Here is a 23,083-nt window from a genome sequence, read left to right on the forward strand (position 1 = left end):
AGCTTAGCAGGGCTGCACAAGCGATCGCAGCCCTGCTAAGCTAAAATACACTCCCCCATAGGCGTGGGCTAGTTGATCGCAGCAGCAGCAAAAAGTTGCTGGCTGAATTCAACTCGGAATGACCACCATATTCCCATAATAATGGAACACGTGGCTCGTCTGCTACAGTTTATTGAACTTTCTAAGTCACAGACTTAAACTTGAGTAAATGAACTGTCCTTTCAACAGCAACACATGCTAGGTGATATTAATGTATTGCATAATTTATACATAGATACTACATTAAAAATGCACAAGTAGAACTCACTCTCGCTCTTTCCTTCCAGCATAGATAGCACAGTTTAAGCGATCATCATTGCTGTCAGTCATTAATGGATTAAATTGTATATAGCCATGTATTAATGCCATGTGTTTATTTTATTTAGTTACGCTGTATAGTTTGATAAGGACACCTTTTATCTTATGTGTTTCAATCAGACATGAATATTATTTTTAATGCAGTAAAGCATGTGGGTCCGTTCTGATAGCACTAATCTACAAAGGAACATTCTAATAATGGCTACAAGTCATCTAATAGAAAATAAGACATTGTACCGACATAACTCTACAGTGCACAAACAGTCGGATAATTTACTCTTCCAATGGCGGAAAGTGAATAGGATTCAGTTTGCTTTAAATTAGCTTAAAATGTGCCTGGATATTTAAATGTATTCCAGAGACCGTGTTCCACAGCGTGAGCGGTCCTTATATCCAAGGAGCCATTAGTTTATGATGAAGAGCTTCTGTCACTGTGCCCACCAGGTACAACAGGCTGGATCAGTGGGATAACAGGTTACATGTAGTCAGCAGCTTCTGCTGATGGAGCCGAAATATTTCTTTGGGAACCTGACTTGTATCTATGTTTTTAATTCAAGTTTTTCTCGACCTGCATCTTTTACTGTAACTGTCTTTTTCTCAGATCTATACTAGCCTAAAAATAATACCAATGAACTGTTAGACGTACAGTAAGTGTCTAATCTCTCTCTTCACAAAGGTGCACAGGAGAATCAGTGACATCTAGTGATTGTATAAAGTGGTAATGTGCACTGCTGAACACTGTGGCTGCAGTCTAGCAAACAGGAGTATATGACCAGATATGACCAACGTTACTGTATACAGGTATACAAGACATTTGCTATCGCTGCTAACAATAATATACCGCAAATCTGTGGATGTAGCAAATTAAATAGAGCGGGGTTTATCATATTTTGATCAAAACATTTAAGCTTGCAGCCCACGTCAAGGGAGCCCAATTTTCTGCAAGTACCTTGACGTGGGCTGCAAGCTTAAATGTTTTGATCAAAATGTGACAATACCCCCTCTATTTTATTTGCTACATACACACAGTTTTATGGTACATTATTGTCAGTGCCGATAGCAAATGTCCTTCTTTTTTTGTACACCTATATGGCATTAATACTGCCACGCAGCTGGTACCATTGGGTAATGCCGAGCGCCTTTATGTTCAAACTTTTTAATCAAAATGCATCTTATTCGCAAAACAATGCTAAATGACTAAGGGTTCAGTATTTGGGATAGGAACCAGTGATGGGGAGCAGATGACACTGACAACACTGGAGACCCTCTTACATAAGAAGATTAGAAAAAACTCACATAATCATATCTTCGGCACAATAGCTGGCTCACACTGTGCAGAACTGCATGCATAAAATGACTAAATGTATGACAGTTTATAAATTGAAAACATAACACTCACCATAAATAAAACAGACATGTAGTCATAGGGTTATATTCAATAAAAGTTGGATCCATTCCGACAAGCATTTGTCGGAACGGATCCGACAAGCCCTATTCAATAGGGTGGCCAAATCCAACTGTTGGATTTGGCCGTTCCCTCCCGTCTGTGCTGCTGCTGTCAGTAGCTCCCCGTGTGTGCGATCACAGGGAGCTGCTGGAGACAGTCACACAGCAGCATTCAGTACCAGCCGGGGATCGCTGCCGGGAGAGAGGTGCCTGGCCGGGGGGATGTCAGACAGAAGTTATGTATTCCAGCATCCGCAGCTCCAGCTGCCCCCGCCGGTAAGCACTCTCTCTCCCTCTCTCACCCCGCTCCCCCGTCTACTCACCTCAATCCGACTTTTTAAAAAATCAGATTGAAGTTGTCGGAAACGGGGCCAAATCCTGTCGGATTTGGCCTCGTTTCCGAAAAAATCACGTGGATCCGCGGCTATTACGCCGATCCACGTGTTTTATGACAAGTCGGGAATTCCCGACTTGTCGGAAAAAAACGGCCTCTAATGAATAGGTCGTAACCCCTTCCGACCGAAATCTGTCAGAAGCTGCCGTCTTTCCGACAAGACGGCAGCTTCTGACACTTATTGAATATACCCCATAATGTCAGTATTCAGAGAGTCAACACCGGAATGTCCGCATGGTCTGAATGTTGATATTCAGAATGTTGACACAAATGTTATGTCAACATTACAGGTTTAGGGTCTGGTTTAGAGGTTGGCTGCAGTCGGGTTTAGGCTTAGGGTACAGTTAGTATTATTACAATTTCAAACATTGTGTCCATGTCCAGACCACATATGTTGACATAACGGCTGTATCGACATTCTGAATATTAACATTCTCAACATTTTGCACCACACCCCCTTTTACGTATAACATGCCAACATGATACACGGCTCTTACTGGTTACAGGGAATATGAAATCGAAGACATTATTCTGTCTCACCGATGTTTACAGTCTACATCACAGGTTCTCAAACTCGGTCCTCAGGACCCCACACAGTGCATGTTTTGCAGGTCAGCTCACAGAATTGCAAGTGAAATAATTAGCTCCACCTGTGGACCTTTTAAAATGTGTCAGTGAATAATGAATACACCTGTGCACTTGCTGGGTTACCTGCAAAACATGCAATGTGTGGGGTCCTGAGGATCGAGTTTGAGAACCACTGGTCTACATTATCTACCACACAAGCCTACCAGTGTGTGTTAAGACTATGGGAGGACAGCAAGGAACGTGTAGCGACATAAGCAGAACACACAAACTCTGACTGTGGTCAGATTAGAAATCATGGTGCTACTGGCAGTAATGGCAACCACTGTGCCACCATAGCCTATACAGTTTTAATAGTTTCAAACACAGCCCCAAAACTTTCTGCCAGCCCGACCTGTGCAGCCCCCTGAGTGCATATTGTCATAAGGCTGCACCCAATAGTGCGGGTGGGTGGGTCCGCCATGCCCAGTTCACCCCGGCACCGCTCTGAGCATCCTAAGGACACTGGAAGCGGCTGTGCAGCCTGCAGACTGCATGGGCGGAATGTCCAAAGGACACGCCGGTCGTCACTGCAGTAGTGAAACTGGCGCAGGGTACAGTCCTGCAGGCCAGACACAGGGTCAAAGAGGGTGCTGCTCCCAGGGCACTATGCCCTGTGGGACTGCACCGGCCGCATCACCCTCCTTACAGTTCTGCTACTCAATTACTGTAACTATGTGACTCCGAGTAATTTACTATGTGAAGCCAAGTAATTTACTATGTGACTCTGAGTAATATATCTATCATATTTCTAGCAAACATTGTGATAACAGCAATATAACTACTCCCATATAATAATATTTACTAATAATAATTGACAAAAGGAAGAAAATTCTTAGGCAAGAAGTTTTCATGTCTGTCACAATAATGCTAATATGATATATGGGTTCACACACTCTCCTCCGGCACATAGCAGACAGAGTGAGAAGTGGGTAAAATGAATTATTGCTGCTGGGAATATCCAGGTCACTTTTGCTAGTGGTTCCTAACATACAGTAGAAGGGATAATAATAGCTGATTGCACTGGAGAGTACAGAGAAGCTGTGAGCTCCCAGTGAGGCTCCAGAATCTGTTTATATGATCTGGTTGTCAAGTGTGCAATGCATTGGGAAGCACCTCTTCTGGGGTTCATGAAAATTGGGATACTGACGGCTGCATCACATCTTAAAAGGTTGGACCCCATTGGAGAAGAGAACTTTGTATCACATTTGAATAACTAGTGACATCACTGAAGATGTAGCCTATCAATTCACTAGGAACCAGTGATGTCAGTGAACAATAGGCTGAAATTACATTTACAAGTACCTATCAAAACAGAATTATAAACGCTTTACTTTAACTGGACAATGCTCACAGACACAACAGTACAGGTAGGTTGATAACAAAGCCAAACCAACTTATAATATTTTTAGACATAATAGTTTTGGGTTTGAATCAATAATATATATATATTATAATAGTAAGCGACTAACACAGAGTATAAATCGGGGTTTGCTGATAAAGGGGGAAAAGAGGAAAATGGGTAGGTGGGAACACCAGATTCGTATTTTAAGGTACAGATGGAGCCTCCGTTATCTTGACTGGCTGAGGCGTTAGTCCCGATCGGGCATACGCAGCGTACCGGGGCACAGGGAGGTGCGCCTAGTCACAGAGAGGCGTGCCCAATCGCACGAAGGCAGAGCGTTTGGCGTTACCTTTACATGTAATACCTGCGATCATCCACCAGATGTCACTTTTTACAATCACCACTGCGCATGCGTGTGGTCTCCCGTAAAATACAATACTGAAATATCTCCTATATATTAGCCCAAGTCGAGTGACTCTGTGCTGGCCGTAACGCTGGGCGGAGTCACAGATGTGGGCTAAGCTACTGACGTCACACAGCCTTCTCCCCCCGGACCCGCGCCGAAGATGTGAGGGCGGGAGGCGACGCTCTGTCTGAAGCCGAGCGCCTGTCACTCCCGCTCCCCGCCTGAGCCCCGACGCCTCTCTCCTGCCGTCTGCCCAGTGAGGAGAGAGGCAACCCTCCGTCCGGACCTCCAGGTACAGCGGGTCCCCGGCTGCCTGGGGGGGGGGGGGGGGGGGGAGGAAAGATGTGCCTGGCGCCCTGGGGGGGAGATGTGCCTGCCGAGGGGGGAGGTCTGCCTGGCGGGGGGGACATGTGCCTCGCAGGGGAGATGTGCCTGGCTGGGGGGACACACATGTGCCTGGCAGGGGGGTCACACATGTGCCTGGCTGGGGGGACACACATGTGCCTGGCTGGGGGGGGGGGGGGGAGATGTGCCTGGAGGGGGGGGGATATACTGTACATGTGCCTGGCTGGGGGGGGGGGACATGTGCCTGGCTGGGGGGGGGGGATATACTGTACATGTGCCTGGCTGGGGGGACACACATGTGCCTGGCTGGGGGGGGGGAGAGATGTGCCTGGAGGGGGGGGGGGGAGATATACTGTACATGTGCCTGGCTGGGGGGGAGATGTGCCTGGCTGGGGGATGACATGTGCCTGGCTGGGGGGGGACATGTGCCTGGCTGGGGGGGGACATGTGCCTGGCTGGGGGGGGCGGGGGAAATGTGAGGCAGAGCGCCTCACGCGGGAGCAGGGACACCCCACAGTTACCCTGACACTGCGCCTGGGTGGCCTGCGGACCTGTTGCTGCTAATGGAGAACCACCCCCAGCGCCTCCTTACCCCCTACCCCACCTGTGGCACCCCCACACTCGCCCATCCACCACCTTCCACCATCCGCTGCACCACCACCCCACCCCCACATTCTGCGCCTCCAGACCCCCAAGCCTCTACAGACACCCTCCCCCATCCACCGTCAACCCCCGCAGCCGCACATCCCCCACAAGCAACGCCTCCTCACCCCATACCGCACCTGCAGCACACCTGCAGCCACCCATCCACCACCCGCACTGCCCTCGGACCCTTCCACCATCCGCCGCACCTGCTACTCCCCCACACGCAGCGCCTCCAGACCCTCTACACCACACACGCACCACACTCCGCTGCCCCTCCCTCATCCACAGAACATCCCTAAACACACCCCCATCCGCAGGAGACCCACAGCATCTACAGACATCCTCCCCCATCCGCAGTCATTCCCCGCAACCAACCCCACCCGCACCACCTCCTGACCTCCTACCCCACTGCACCCACCCCTCAACCACCTGCAGCGCCTCCAGACCCCCTCCCCCATCTGCCACACTCCCGCACCTGCTCCTCCCCCACATGCATCGCTTCTGGACCCCCTACCCCACCCTCAGCGCACTCACCCCTTCCCCACCCGCACCACCTTCTGACAGCCTGCCCCACTGCACCCGCCCCTCCACCACCCGCAGCACCTCCCAACCCCCTCCCCCATGTGCTGCACCTGCCCCTCCCCCACACACGGCGCACTCGCCCCTTCCCCACCTGCAGCGCCTCCGGAACCCCCATCCGCCAGATCCCCATACCTGCCCCTCCCCTACCCGCCGCACCTACCCGCTGCTCCTCCCGACCCAATCTGCCAAACCCCCCTACACCACGCGCGTCACTTCCGGACCCCCTACCCCACCCGCGGCGCACTCGCCCCTTCACCACCTGCAGCGCCTCCGGAACCCCCTCACCCATCCCCCAGATCCCCGTACCTGCCCCTGCCCTACCCGCGGCACCCCCCGCTCTCCCCCACCAATACCGCCTCCGGATCCCACTCCCCCGCACATCCCCACCCGCAGCGCCTCACGACCCCATCCGCGTTCTCCCCCACACCCGCTGCATTCTGTACAGTGTGCCCTGCAGGCGATGTTCACACCGTCGCAAGGGACTACGCCCCCTTCACCATCCAACGCCCTTTCATTGTGCAATATTTAACCACTCACAAAACTAGGAATGCAGGTAACAGCATACAGGGGTTAAGGGGGCGTAGCCCCTTACGACGGTGTGAAGAGCGCCCGCAGGGCGCGATGAATCACCTAGTACTGTATATAGTAAGGACTACTTTACTAATGCGTCTCATTACGCTACATACAGTAAATACAGCGTCTCATTACGCTGCATTATTTAATACAGTATATACAGTACAGACACAAATAGTACAGCATATATGATCCATTTACAGTACTTCAGTAATATGTGAGCGTCTAAGTCCCACAGACAAAGCAACATAAAACCAGTAGTGTACACTGACGCAAATGGACGTGTTGGAAGTTCATTATTGCCTAGTGATATTAGGAATATTGTACAGTATGTTAGCATCCTAATCCCGTAGCCATTACGGCATAATCAAAACCAATGGATTTATTCATCTGTCTGCGGCGAAGTGGTGAAGTGTTCTGCTTCCTATACTCAGAGTCCCAGGTTCGATTCCTAAAGTACGAATGCATGTTAGTTTTTTCCAGACACTTTATTATTTTTTTATTCACATAAACCAGGACAAGGCTGCAGAAGCGGTTCTACTGTTAAGGTTCTATGCACCATACGGTACACATACAATTCTGTAGCAGGGCAGACTCAATTGAAATGGCTACCGCCTGTGACTCCTTGCCCCATGGAGGCCATCGGCTACGGAGCAAGTAACAGCACAGATTTAGCAGGCTATGGGCCAATGCTAAAGGAGCGTCAGAATCCCCTAGCTAAAATACACAGGGGCGATAGGGATAAGCGAGGTCTATGCACATTACGGTACACCGGACTCGATCGCATAGCAAACTGACAAAATGGCCGCTGCCCGTGAACGCCCACCACGTGGCAGCGCTGAGATATGGAGTGAGCGATGGCATAAGTTTTGCAGGTCACGGGGCAATGCTGAAGGAGCGTCAGAATCCCCTTGCTAAAATACACAGGGGCGATAGGGATAAGCGAAGTCTATGCACATTACGGTACACCGGACTCAATCGCATAACAAACTGACAAAATGGCCGCCGCCCGTGAACCCCCACCACATGGCAGCGCTCGGATATGGAGTGAGAGATGGCATAAGTTTTGCAGGTCACGGGGCAATGCTGAAGGAGCGTCACAATCCCCTAGCTAAAATACACAGGGGCGATAGGGATAAGCGAGGTCTATGCACATTACGTTACACCGGACTCGATCGCATAGCAAACTGACAAAATGGCCGCCGACCGTGAACCCTCACCACGTGGCAGCGCTCGGATATGGAGTGAGAGATGGCATAAGTTTTGCAGGTCACGGGGCAATGCTGATGGAGTATCACCCATTGGTGTTGGTTTATACCTTAGGGGATTCGGATGCTCATACTTGCATTTCAAAAGCACGGTATTTTCCACCGCCTCCCGCTAGCCCATCGCCCTTACCCCCTGGGAGCCTGCACAGGTCATGCAGTAGACAGGGAGGGAGTTCAGGTCATGTGCAATACACAAACACCGAAGATCTACAGTACTATGTTGATCAGTTAGTTGCGTCAGAATACACTCATTTATACTCATTACTGCTGCGTATTTGCATTTAGCGTAAAGAATCGCTCCTGCAGATTTACTCTGATTTATGTGAAACCTGTGTGCACCTTTCCATTGAATGTATTAGAGAGAAAAAAAATAATATTAAAGTGAATGTCACGGGAACACATAAAAAAAAAGGTTGGCACTTCCCTCCCATTGGTGTTGGTTTATGCCTTAGGGGACTCGGACGCTCATACTTGTACTAAAAAAAGCACAGTATTCTCCACCGCCTCCTCCTACCCCATCGCCCTTCCCCCCTGGGAGCCCGCACAGGTCAAACAGTAGTCAGGCAGGGAGTTCAGGTCATGTGCAATACACAAACGCCGAAGATCTACAGTACTGTGTTGCTCAGTTAGTTGCGTCAGAATACACTCATTTATACTCATTACCGCTGTGTATTTGCATTTAGCGTAAAGAATCGCTCCTGCAGATTTACTCTGATTTATGTGAAACCTGTGTGCACCTTTCTATTGAATGTATTAGAGAGAAAAAATAAGATTTTACTCACCGGTAAATCTATTTCTCGTAGTCCGTAGTGGATGCTGGGGACTCCGTAAGGACCATGGGGAATAGCGGCTCCGCAGGAGACTGGGCACAGCTAAGAAAGATTTAGGACTACCTGGTGTGCACTGGCTCCTCCCACTATGACCCTCCTCCAGACTTCAGTAAGGATACTGTGCCCGGAAGAGCTGACACAATAAGGAAGGATTTTGAATCCCGGGTAAGACTCATACCAGCCACACCAATCACACCGTATAACTCGTGATAATATACCCAGTTAACAGTATGAACACAACAGAGCCTCTCAAAAGATGGCTCAACAATAGCCCTTGTAGTTAACAATAACTATATACAAGTATTGCAGACAGTACGCACTTGGGACGGGCGCCCAGCATCCACTACGGACTACGAGAAATAGATTTACCGGTGAGTAAAATCTTATTTTCTCTGACGTCCTAGTGGATGCTGGGGACTCCGTAAGGACCATGGGGATTATACCAAAGCTCCCAAACGGGCGGGAGAGTGCGGATAACTCTGCAGCACCGAATGAGAGAACTCAAGGTCCTCCTCAGCCAGGGTATCAAATTTGTAGAATTTTGCAAACGTGTTTGCCCCTGACCAAGTAGCAGCTCGGCAAAGTTGTAAAGCCGAGACCCCTCGGGCAGCCGCCCAAGAAGAGCCCACTTTCCTCGTGGAATGGGCTTTTACAGATTTAGGCTGCGGCAGGCCAGCCACAGAATGCGCAAGCTGAATTGTGCTACAAATCCAGCGAGCAATAGTCTGCTTTGAAGCAGGAGCACCCATCTTGTTTGGTGCATACAGGATAAATAGCGAGTCAGTCTTCCTGACTCCAGCCATCCTGGAAACATAAATTTTCAAGGCCCTGACTACGTCCAGTAACTTGGAGTCCTCCAAGTCCCTAGTAGCCGCAGGCACCACGATAGGTTGGTTCAAGTGAAAAGCTGATACCACCTTAGGAAGAAACTGGGGACGAGTCCTCAATTCTGCCCTATCCATATGGAAAATCAAATAGGGGCTTTTAAATGACAAAGCCGCCAATTCTGACACACGCCGTGCCGAAGCCAAGGCCAAAAGCATGACCACTTTCCACGTGAGATATTTTAAATCCACGGTTTTGAGTGGCTCAAACCAATGTGACTTTAGGAAACCCAACACCACGTTGAGGTCCCACGGTGCCACTGGAGGCACAAAAGGGGGCTGAATATGCAGCACTCCCTTGACAAATGTCTGAACTTCAGGCAGTGAAGCCAGTTCTTTTTGGAAGAAAATCGACAGAGCCGAAATCTGGACCTTAATGGAACCCAGTTTTAGGCCCATAGTCACCCCTGACTGTAGGAAGTGCAGAAATCGACCTAGCTGGAATTCCTCCGTTGGGGCCTTCCTGGCCTCACACCACGCAACATATTTTCGCCATATGCGGTGATAATGTTGTACGGTTACATCTTTTCTAGCTTTAATAAGCGTAGGAATGACTTCCTCCGGAATACCCTTTTCTTTTAGGATCCGGTGTTCAACCGCCATGCCGTCAAACGCAGCCGCGGTAAGACTTGGAACAGACAGGGCCCCTGCAGCAGCAGGTCCTGTCTGAGCGGCAGAGGCCATGGGTCCTCTGAGATTAATTCTTGAAGTTCCGGGTACCAAGACCTTCTTGGCCAATCTGGAACAATGAGAATAGTTCTTACTCCTTTTTTCTTTATTATCCTCAGTACCTTGGGTATGAGAGGAAGAGGAGGGAACACATAAACCGACCGGTACACCAACGGTGTCACTAGAGCGTCCACAGCTATCGCCTGAGGGTCTCTTGACCTGGCGCAATATTTTTCTAGCTTTTTGTTTAAGCGGGACGCCATCATGTCCACCTGTGGCTTTTCCCAACGGTTTACAATCAGTTGGAAGACTTCTGGATGAAGTCCCCACTCTCCCGGGTGGAGGTCGTGCCTGCTGAGGAAGTCTGCTTCCCAGTTGTCCACTCCCGGAATGAACACTGCTGACAGTGCTAACACGTGATTTTCCGCCCATCGGAGAATCCTTGTGGCTTCTGCCATCGCCGTCCTGCTTCTTGTGCCGCCCTGTCGATTTACATGAGCGACAGCCGTGATGTTGTCTGACTGGATCAGAACCGGCTGGTTTTGAAGCAGGGGCTTTGCTTGACTTAGGGCATTGTAAATGGCCCTCAGTTCCAGAACATTTATGTGTAGGGAAGTCTCCTGACTTGACCAAAGTCCTTGGAAGTTTCTTCCCCGTGTGACTGCACCCCAGCCCCGAAGGCTGGCATCCGTGGTCACCAGGACCCAGTCCTGTATGCCGAATCTGCGGCCCTCTCTGAGATAGCACTCTGCAGCCACCACAGCAGAGACACCCTGGTCCTTGGAGACAGGGTTATCAACCGATGCATTTGAAGATGCGATCCGGACCATTGGTCCAACAGGTCCCACTGAAAGGTTCTGGCATGGAACCTGCCGAATGGAATCGCTTCGTAGGAAGCTACCATCTTTCCCAGGACTCGCGTGCAATGATGCACCGACACCTGTTTTGGTTTCAGGAGGCCTCTCACTAGAGACGACAGCTCCTTGGCTTTCTCCTCTGGGAGAAACACTTTTTTTCTGGACTGTGTCCAGAATCATCCCTAGGAACAGTAGACGTGTCGCCGGAACCAGCTGAGACTTTGGAATATTCAGAATCCAACCGTGCTGGTGTAGCACCTCCTGAGATAATGCTACGCCGACCAACAACTGCTCTCTGGACCTCGCCCTTATCAGGAGATCGTCCAAGTATGGGATAATTAAAACTCCCTTTTTCCGAAGGGGTATCATCATTTCGGCCATTACCTTGGTAAATACCCTCGGTACCGTGGACAGGCCGAACGGCAACGTCTGGAATTGGTAATGACAATCCTGTACCACAAATATGAGGTACTCCTGGTGAGGATGGTAAATGGGGACATGCAGGTAAGCATCCTTGATGTCCAGAGATACCATGTAATCTCCCTCTTCCAGGCTTGCAATAACCGCCCTGAGCGATTCCATCTTGAACTTGAATTTTCAAGGATTTCAAATTTAAAATGGGTCTCACCGAACCGTCCGGTTTCGGTACCACAAACATTGTGGAATAGTAACCCCGTCCTTGTTGAAGTAGGGGCACCTTGACTATCACCTGCTGGGAATACAGCTTGTGAATTGCCTCTAACACAGCCTCCCTTTCTGAATTGCTGAAGTTTTTGAGACGGCCCCCCACCGTACCTGGCTCCGCCTGCTGAGCCCCAGCGTCATGCGGCGGACTTAGCAGAAGAAGCGGGGGAGGACTTTTGTTCCTGGGAAGTGGCTGTATGCTGCAGCTTTTTTCCCCTACCTCTGCCTTGGGCAGAAAGGACGCGCCTCTACCCCGTCTGCTCTTTTGGGGGCGAAAGGACTGCACCTGATAATACGGTGCTCTCTTTGGTTGTGAGGGGACATGTGGCAAAAATGCTGACTTCCCAGCTGTTGCTGTGGACACTAAGTCTGAAAGACCATCCCCGAACAACTCCTCACCCTTATAAGGCAAAACTTCCATGTGCCTTTTAGAATCTGCATCACCTGTCCACTGCCGGGTCCATAACCCTCTCCTGGCACAAATGGACAGTGCACTTATTTTTGATGCCAGCCGGCAAATATCCCTCTGTGCATCTCTTATGTAAAAGACAGCGTCTTTAATACGCTCTACGTTTAGCAATATAGTGTCCCTGTCTAGGGTGTCAATGTTTTCTGACAGGGAGTCTGACCATGCAGCTGCAGCACTGCACATCCATGCTGAGGCAATAGCTGGTCTCAGTATAATACCAGTGTGTGTATATATAGCTTTTTGGAGAGCCTCCTGCTTTCTGTCAGCAGGTTCCTTTAGGGCGGCCGTATCCTGGGACGGCAGTGCCACCTTTTTTGATAAGCGCGAAAGTGCTTTATCCACCCTAGGGAGTGTTTCCCAACGTGACCTTTCCTCTGGCGGGAAAGGGTACGTCATTAGTAAATTTTTTGAAATTACCAATTTTTTATCGGGGGAAGCCCACGCTAGTTCACACACTTCATTCAATTCTTCAGAAGGGGGAAAAACTACTGGTAATTTTTTCTCCCCAAACATAATACCCTTTTTTTGTGGTACCTGGGGTCACCTCAGAAATGTGTAAAACATTTTTCATTGCCTCAATCATATAACGAGTGGCCCTATTGGACATTACATTAGTCTCTTCGTCGTCGACACTGGTATCAGTATCCGTGTCGACATCTGTGTCTGCCATCTGAGGTAGCGGGCGTTGTAGAGCCCCTGATGACTTTTGAGACGTCTGGGCAGGCACGGGCTGAGAAGCCGGCTGCCCCGCATTTGGCATGTCGTCAAATTTTTTATGTAAGGAGTCGACACTTTCGCATAATTCCTTCCACAAGTCCATCCACTCCGGTGTCTGCCCCGCAGGGGGTGACAACACATTTATAGGCACCTGCTCCTCCTCCACAAAAGTCTCCTCATCAAACATGTCGACACAGCCATACCGACACACCGCACACACACAGGGAATGCTCTGACAGAAGACAAGACCCCACAAAGCCCTTTGGGGAGACAGAGAGAGAGTATGCCAGCACACACCAGAGCGCTATATAAATCAGGGATTAACTAAATTATATCCCATTATAGCTGCTATATGTATATTGCGCCTAAATTTAGTGCCCCCCCTCTCTTTTTTACCCTTTTCTGTAGTGTAGACTGCAGGGGAGAGCCAGGGAGCTTCCTTCCAGCGGAGCTGTGAGGGAGAAATGGCGCCAGTGTGCTGAGGGAGATAGCTCCGCCCCTTTTTCGGCTGACTTTTCTCCCGCTTTTTTATGGATTCTGGCAGGGGTATTTATCACATATATAGCCTCTGGGGCTATATATTGTGATATATGTGCCAGCCAAGTTGTATTTATTGCTTCTCAGGGCGCCCCCCCCCCCCCCCAGCGCCCTTCACCCTCAGTGACCGGAGTGTGAAGTGTGTATGAGGAGCAATGGCGCACAGCTGCAGTGCTGTGCGCTACCTTGGTGAAGACTGATGTCTTCTGCCGCCGATTTTCCGGATTCTTCTTGCTTCTGGCTCTGTAAGGGGGCCGGCGGCGCGGCTCCGGGACCGAACACCAATGGCCGGTTCCATGCGGTCGATCCCTCTGGAGCTAATGGTGTCCAGTAGCCTAAGAAGCCCAAGCTACCACCAGTTAGGTAGGTTCGCTTCTTCTCCCCTTAGTCCCTCGCTGCAGTGAGTCTGTTGCCAGCAGATCTCACTGTAAAATAAAAAACCTAAAATATACTTTCTCTCTAGGAGCTCAGGAGAGCCCCTAGTGTGCATCCAGCTCAGCCGGGCACAGGATTCTAACTGAAGTCTGGAGGAGGGTCATAGTGGGAGGAGCCAGTGCACACCAGGTAGTCCTAAATCTTTCTTAGCTGTGCCCAGTCTCCTGCGGAGCCGCTATTCCCCATGGTCCTTACGGAGTCCCCAGCATCCACTAGGACGTCAGATAAAAAATAATATTAAAGTGAATGTCACGGGAACACATAAAAAAAAAGGTTGGCACTACCCTCCCATTGGTGTTGGTTTATGCCTTAGGGAACTCGGACGCTCATACTGAACATGTACAAAAGCACGGTGTTTATGCATTGTACATACTTCCTTTTACACAATTAGTTGCGTCTCCATACACAATCTTGCGTCTGCATACACAAGTGTTTTAACATGTTCGTTTGTGTCTTTATAAACTATTTATATTGAGAACTCTCACCGTCTGACCATTGGTCACCATCTATTAACATTATAGTCGTCACTGACCATTTGCCAGAGCTGTAGATAAGTCCGCCGCTATACGCTCGAAAGTACTGGATTAGTGGAGCATTAGCCACCCAGTGGTGGAGATGTGTAATGCATGCTGAGTATCTAGTATCACCTCAACGCGCCTGCCCGTGATTAAACTCAGCAAGCTAAACTATCGCCTTAGCGTGACTAAACGTCCGTCTAGGCGGAGAAACAGTCAAGATAACGGAGGACCCATCTGTAGTAGAAAGGAAATATATTTTTTTTTAATAGCAAACACTTATGTAGACAGGACAAAGGTTGTCAGTTAAGAGAAGAAAGCTCATTATAGGGCACAACGTTAATTTTAGTTATCATAGGAATAAGTGCGGGGTGGGAGTATCCCAAAGTAGAGATGTGGGCAGCACGGACAGTGTAACGGTTAACATTACTAACTCACAGCACTGAGGTCTCGGGTTTGATTCCCACCATGGCCCTAACTGTGTTGAGTTTGTATATTATCCCTGTGCTTGCATCGGTTTCCTCAAGGGTACTCCATTTTCCTCCCACAATCCAAAATATTCTAATAGATTAATTGGCTACCGACAAAAATTAACCTTAGTGCATAAGTGTGTATATGTGCATATGTTTAGGGCAAACTAATGTAATGGGCCAAGTGGTTGTTATCTGCCATCAAATGCTATGTTTCTATGCTACGTAAGATTGATTTTCACTAAATATCCATGGGATCCAGCACTGCCCGAAGAAATATACTCTATCAAGGAAATAGTATGTTTTTTACTCCAACACTATTCAGTATACCGGTTGTTGGGATCCCGGCGCACAGTATACCGGCGCCGGAATCCCGACAACCGGCATACCGACACCTTTTCTCCCTCTTGGGGGTCCACAACCACCCTGGAGGGAGAAAGGATAGCGTGGCACGCGCAGCGAGCCCGCAGCGTGGCGAGCGCAGCAAGCCCGCAAGGAGCTTATTGCACTCTTCCCACTGTCGGCAAGCCGGCGGTCGGGATCCCGGCTACGGTATGCTGGCTGCCAGGGATCCGGCCACCAACAACTCATACCACACCCCACTACAACATGTGAGTTATAGTTTTTAGATTTCTACCAGGAAGGTGGTTCTTCCAGTTTATAGCTATGATGCCGTTGCAGGCAGAGGTATGGGGGGGAAAAAAGATTTTTCTAGCATTTTCTGAGATTTTAGGGAGGGGTAGGGGGTCAGGGAGAAATAGTTTGAACTACAGTTACCAACACACTCTTCCAGCCACTGATGTAAGTTATTTCTACAAACTAGAAATTTACTCCCCCAAAGTCTTAATTAAAAAAAAACAAAATTCAGACATTTTTGGACACTGCAATTGTACATAACAAGATGGTCAATGGCGGAAACTATCTTGTTTTTGCTTCAATGCTCTCCAAAAGAGTCACTTCCAACCATATGAGTTATTGAAATCACTCACACAAGATAATGAATATATATAGCAAGACCTTATACACCTTCCTTCTTGCAATAAACAGAAACACATGCAGCAATTCCTTTATCGCAAGCTCTGAATTTTTGCCGTACTTTCATTAATGAGTTAGGTAAAGACAGATTTGGTGTCACTAACAGGCATAGGCCCTGAGATATCACCCCAAATGCCACAAATAAGGGCTCTTTCTAGATTAAAATAAATCTCAACTATATATATATGTGTGTGTGTTTTTAAAAATGTTTTACTTACCAAACGAATGTTGAAATACTTCCAAAAATGGTGAACTACTTAGGTAGATGGGACTGCTGTTACACCTACAAAACAGAATGAAATATCGGATACATTTTTTTCTATTTCAATAATATTTCCAGAAAAATAACATACTCATGATAATAACAAAAACAATCAACAACACAGATAAGCATGGCTGATTGCCCAATACAACAATTTTACCAAGAGTAACAAACTATTTTGTTTACATTTAGGTAAACTGGATTTAAAATCTGACCAGGAGGCTCCAAATGTATTAACATTTTCTAAAAACTTAAGGGCCGTATTCACAGCCCGATCTGAGGAGAGTCAGATTGCTTAGATTTTAAGCAGTGATCGCTCCGTGAGTACCCGCCTTTACTTTTTCAAGAAATATAAATAATTAATTCTGAGACACACCTTTAGTATCTCTGTAAAATTGGTCTACAATTGTACCTTCAATTGTGGTCAAATTGTACCTTCAATGTTAGGGATTTTTCTGGATGAGTTTTGTATGAAATCTAAAATATATTACAAAAGTTACCCTCTCCTAATACAGGAAGAGTATACCTTATTCGAAGTGCTTGGAACAAAAAGAGTTTTGGATTTCGGATTATTGGGGATTTTGGAATATTTGCATCCCATAATGAGATTCATTGGGGATGGGAGCCAAGTCTAAACAAAAAAATCATTTATTTTTTATATAGACCTTAAACACATAACCTGTGAGCAATTTTATACAATATTTTGATAATTTTGAGCATTAAAAAAAGGTTGCATACACTGAATTATCAGAAATTTTGCGAAGGTGTCATTATCTCAGTCGACACTAAAAAAGTATCTAATTTTGGAGCATTTCTGATCACGTATTTTCAGGTTATGTATTCTCAATCTAAACTGTGCAGTTACTCTTCAATCTTGGATAATGACTCCACCAACTGGAAATGTTGGGCAATATCCCACAACTTCATCTGATGAAGGTGTGTGTTAATCCACAACGAAATGCATCAGTTACACTACTTTGGGACAACCACTGATTGATCATTATAACAACCTCATCTTAGTAATTATACAAATGTGAAAATGTATATGTCCAGGGGGGGTCTTCAGTTTGCCGGCTGTCAGGATCCCGGCGCACAGTATACCGGCGCCGGAATCCCGACACCCGGCATACCGACACTTTTTCTCCCTCTTGGGGGTCCACGACCCCCCTGGAGGGAGAATAGTTAGCGTGGTGGCGCGCCACCATGCCCGCAACGTGGCGAGTGCAGCGAGCCTGCGAGAGCCTGCGAGGGGCTCATCTGCGCTCGCCCAGCTGTCGGTATGCCAGCGGTCGGGATTCCAGCGTCGGTACGCTGGTCGCCGGAAGCCCGGCCGCCGGCATACCCTACTACACCCATGTCCAGGGCAGCCATCAGGGGGAGACTGTGGGGACTGGTGTCCTGGGCTCTTACAGAGAGGGGGCCCACCCCTGGCTCCTACCATCAATACCTGTAGAGCTGCACCAGTCTGTGAATCAACAGCAGGCTGATGCGCAGTGAGCTCTTCTTAAAACAAGCCTTATCTGCGCATCAGCTCTCTTTAAACCGTTCCTGTAGGTCCGCAACACACCACCTATATGTAACATCACAATGTATGACATTACATAGGGGCGAAGCAGTGCGGCAGAATCTTTTTTGGGAGGGAGGGGCCCTGTCTATTTTGTCAGTCCCGGGCCCCATCTATTTCTGATGGCAGCCCTGTATATGTCCATATATATCCAGTTCGATCTCAATATAAGGAGTATTATAATGAATACAGTACTTACTGCTTTAAAATGTAGATATATGAAATGTTAACTAACAGATCCTGTATAAAACCGAATAGACACATAGAACTAGCATAATGGTGAGCATATTTACCCCGGAACCCATTCATTTGATGCTCACCCATACAAAGCTTTAACTTGTTATATCTTTAATATAAGGCAAAATGACATTTGCAGCTATTGGCTGGAGCTTGCAACAATATTTACTGCTTGGTAATTATAGGGTTCTCCAAATGTTGTTACATTATTGAACACTCCAGCCGTAAAACATTAATTGTACAACTGTGGATCACAAAATGTAACAAGAATGCAAAAAAACCTAAAATAAATCCAATGTAAAACTAAGTTTTAACCATGCCAGATCCTGTATAAGAGTTATGGTGCCCATACACTTGTGAGTGCTATCCTTCGATTTCGACCTCATCTGTGAGAGAAATCGAAGGATTGTATGCACATTTTAGGTACCTTGAGACGCGATGCGTGGACACTAGGGATGTGCACTTGAAATTTTTCGGGTTTTGTGTTTTGGTTTTGGGTTCGGTTCCGCGGCCGTGTTTTGGGTTCGAACGCGTTTTGGCAAAACCTCACCGAATTTTTTTTGTCGGATTCGGGTGTGTTTTGGATCGGGTGTTTTTTTCAAAAAACCCTAAAAAACAGCTTAAATCATAGAATTTGGGGGTCATTTTGATCCCAAAGTATTATTAACCTCAAAAACCATAATTTCCACTCATTTTCAGTCTATTCTGAACACCTCACACCTCACAATATTATTTTTAGTCCTAAAATTTGCACCGAGGTCGCTGGATGACTAAGCTAAGCGACCCAAGTGGCCGACACAAACACCTGGCCCATCTAGGAGTGGCACTGCAGTGTCACGCAGGATGGCCCTTCCAAAAAACACTCCCCAAACAGCACATGACGCAAAGAAAAAAAGAGGCGCAATGAGGTAGCTGTGTGACTAAGCTCAACGACCCAAGTGGCCGACACAAACACCTGGCCCATCTAGGAGTGGCACTGCAGTGTCACGCAGGATGGTCCTTCCAAAAAACACTCCCCAAACAGCACATGACGCAAAGAAAAAAAGAGTCGCAATGAGGTAGCTGTGTGACTAAGCTCAACGACCCAAGTGGCCGACACAAACACCTGGCCCATCTAGGAGTGGCACTGCAGTGTCACGCAGGATGGCCCTTCCAAAAAACACTCCCCAAACAGCACATGACGCAAAGAAAAAAAGAGGCGCAATGAGGTAGCTGTGTGACTAAGCTCAGCGACCCAAGTGGCCGACACAAACACCTGGCCCATCTAGGAGTGGCACTGCAGTGTCACGCAGGATGGCCCTTCCAAAAAACACTCCCCAAACAGCACATGATGCAAAGAAAAAAAGAGGCGCAATGAGGTAGCTGTGTGACTAAGCTCAACGACCCAAGTGGCCGACACAAACACCTGGCCCATCTAGGAGTGGCACTGCAGTGTCACGCAGGATGGCCCTTCCAAAAAACACCCCCCAAACAGCACATGACGCAAAGAAAAAAAGAGGCGCAATGAGGTAGCTGTGTGAGTAAGCTAAGCGACCCTAGTGGCCGACACAAACACCTGGCCCATCTAGGAGTGGCAATGCAGTGTCACGCAGGCTGGCCCTTCAAAAAACTACTCCCCAAACAGCACATGACGCAAAGAAAAAAAGAGGCGCAATGAGGTAGCTGTGTGAGTAAGCTAAGCGACCCTAGTGGCCGACACAAACACCTGGCCCATCTAGGAGTGGCACTGCAGTGTCACGCAGGATGGCCCTTCAAAAAACACTCCCCAAACAGCACATGACGCAAAGAAGAAAAAAAAGAGGCGCAATGAGGTAGCTGTGTGAGTAAGCTAAGCGACCCTAGTGGCCGACACAAACACCTGGCCCATCTAGGAGTGGCACTGCAGTGTCACGCAGTATGGCCCTTCAAAAAAATACTCCCTAAACAGCACATGACGCAAAGAAAAATTAAAGAAAAAAGAGGTGCAAGATGGAATTGTCCTTGGGCCCTCCCACCCACCCTTATGTTGTATAAACAGGACATGCACACTTTAACCAACCCATCATTTCAGTGACAGGGTCTGCCACACGACTGTGACTGAAATGACGGGTTGGTTTGGACCCCCACCAAAAAAGAAGCAATTAATCTCTCCTTGCACAAACTGGCTCTACAGAGGCAAGATGTCCACCTCATCATCATCCTCCGATATATCACCGTGTACATCCCCCTCCTCACAGATTATCAATTCGTCCCCACTGGAATCCACCATCTCAGCTCCCTGTGTACTTTGTGGAGGCAATTGCTGCTGTCTCCACGGAGGAATTGATTATAATTCATTTTAATGAACATCATCTTCTCCACATTTTCTGGAAGTAACCTCGTACGCCGATTGCTGACAAGGTGAGCGGCGGCACTAAACACTCTTTTGGAGTACACACTTGTGGGAGGGCAACTTAGGTAGAATAAAGCCAGTTTGTGCAAGGGCCTCCAAATTGCCTCTTTTTCCTGCCAGTATAAGTACGGACTGTCTGACGTGCCTACTTGGATGCGGTCACTCATATAATCCTCCACCATTCTTTCAATGGGGAGAGAATCATATGCAGTGCCAGTAGACGACATGTCCGTAATCGTTGGCAGGTCCTTCAGTCCGGACCAGATGTCAGCATCAGCAGTCGCTCCAGACTGCCCTGCATCACCGCCAGCGGGTGGGCTCGGAATTCTGAGCCTTTTCCTCGCACCCCCAGTTGCGGGAGAATGTGAAGGAGGAGATGTTGACAGGTCGCGTTCCGCTTGACTTGACAATTTTCTCACCAGCAGGTCTTTGAACCCCAGCAGACTTGTGTCTGCCGGAAAGAGAGATCCAAGGTAGGTTTTAAATCTAGGATCGAGCACGGTGGCCAAAATGTAGTGCTCTGATTTCAACAGATTGACCACCCGTGAATCCTTGTTAAGCGAATTAAGGGCTCCATCCACAAGTCCCACATGCCTAGCGGAATCGCTCTGTGTTAGCTCCTCCTTCAATGTCTCCAGCTTCTTCTGCAAAAGCCTGATGAGGGGAATGACCTGACTCAGGCTGGCAGTGTCTGAACTGACTTCACGTGTGGCAAGTTCAAAAGGTTGCAGAACCTTGCACAACGTTGAAATCATTCTCCACTGCGCTTGAGACAGGTGCATTCCACCTCCTATATCGTGCTCAGTTGTATAGGCTTGAATGGCCTTTTGCTGCTCCTCCAACCTCTGAAGCATATAGAGGGTTGAATTCCACCTCGTTACCACTTCTTGCTTCAGATGATGGCAGGGCAGGTTCAGGCGTTTTTGGTGTTGCTCCAGTCTTCTGTACGTGGTGCCTGTACGCCGAAAGTGTCCCGCAATTCTTCTGGCCACCGACAGCATCTCTTGCACGCCCCTCTCGTTTTTTAAATAATTCTGCACCACCAAATTCAAGGTATGTGCAAAACATGGGACGTGCTGGAATTTGCCCAGATTTAATGCACACACAATATTGCTGGCGTTGTCCGATGCCACAAATCCACAGGAGAGTCCAATTGGGGTAAGCCATTCCGCGATGATCTTCCTCAGTTGCCGTAAGAGGTTTTCAGCTGTGTGCGTATTCTGGAAACCGGTGATACAAAGCGTAGCCTGCCTAGGAAAGAGCTGGCGTTTGCGAGATGCTGCTACTGGTGCCGCCGCTGCTGTTCTTGCGGCGGGAGTCCATACATCTACCCAGTGGGCTGTCACAGTCATATAGTCCTGACCCTGCCCTGCTCCACTTGTCCACATGTCCGTGGTTAAGTGGACATTGGGTACAGCTGCATTTTTTAGGACACTGGTGACTCTTTTTCTGAGGTCTGTGTACATTTTCGGTATCGCCTGCCTAGAGAAATGGAACCTAGATGGTATTTGGTACCAGGGACACAGTACCTCCAACAAGTCTCTAGTTGGCTCTGCAGTAATGATGGATACCGGAACCACGGTTCTCACCACCCAGGATGCCTAGGCCTCAGTTATCCGCTTTGCAGCAGGATGACTGCTGTGATATTTCATCTTCCTCGCAAAGGACTGTTGGACAGTCAATTGCTTGGTGGAAGTAGTAAAAGTGGTCTTACGACTTCCCCTCTGGGATGACCATCGACTCCCAGCAGCAACAACAGCAGCGCCAGCAGCAGTAGGCGTTACACGCAAGGATGCATCGGAGGAATCCCAGGCAGGAGAGGACTCGTCAGAATTGCCAGTGACATGGCCTGCAGGACTATTGGCATTCCTGGGGAAGGAGGAAATTGACACTGAGGGAGTTGGTGGGGTGGTTTGCGTGAGCTTGGTTACAAGAGGAAGGGATTTACTGGTCAGTGGACTGCTTCCGCTGTCGCCCAAAGTTTTTGAACTTGTCACTGACTTATTATGAATGCGCTGCAGGTGACGTATAAGGGAGGATGTTCCGAGGTGGTTAACGTCCTTACCCCTACTTATTACAGCTTGACAAAGGCAACACACGGCTTGACAAATGTTGTCCGCATTTCTGTTGAAATACTTCCACACCGAAGAGCTGATTTTTTTGGTATTTTCACCAGGCATGTCAATGGCCATATTCCTCCCACGGACAACAGGTGTCTCCCCGGGTGCCTGACTTAAACAAACCACCTCACCATCAGAATCCTCCTTGTCAATTTCCTCCCCAGCGCCAGCAACACCCATATCCTCCTCATCCTGGTGTACTTCAACACTGACATCTTCAATCTGACTATCAGGAACTGGACTGCGGGTGCTCCTTCCAGCACTTGCAGGGGGCGTGCAAATGGTGGAAGGCACATGCTCTTCACGTCCAGTGTTGGGAAGGTCAGGCATCGCAACCGACACAATTGGACTCTCCTTGTGGATTTGGGATTTCGAAGAACGCACAGTTCTTTGCTGTGCTTTTGCCAGCTTGAGTCTTTTCATTTTTCTAGCGAGAGGCTGA

At 48.4% G+C, this 23,083-nt stretch overlaps 1 protein-coding gene across 5 annotated transcripts in view; it reads right to left on the bottom strand.

The window, feature by feature from the left end:
- The window catches only part of PLCB4 (phospholipase C beta 4), a 563,803-nt gene that overhangs the window by 330,421 nt on the left and 210,299 nt on the right, over positions 1–23,083 (bottom strand). For 4 of the 5 annotated variants that reach the window (XM_063918578.1, XM_063918577.1, XM_063918574.1 and 1 more), the window contains exon 3: positions 16,306–16,370. The exons of the other annotated variant lie outside the window; for it this stretch is intronic. The gene's annotated coding sequence lies outside the window, so the exon portion shown is untranslated. The remainder of the gene's footprint in view (positions 1–16,305; positions 16,371–23,083) is intronic. 5 annotated transcript variants of the gene reach the window in all.

Source organism: Pseudophryne corroboree, chromosome 4 (genome assembly GCF_028390025.1).
Source record: "Pseudophryne corroboree isolate aPseCor3 chromosome 4, aPseCor3.hap2, whole genome shotgun sequence".
NCBI classification, from domain to species: Eukaryota; Metazoa; Chordata; class Amphibia; order Anura; family Myobatrachidae; genus Pseudophryne; species Pseudophryne corroboree.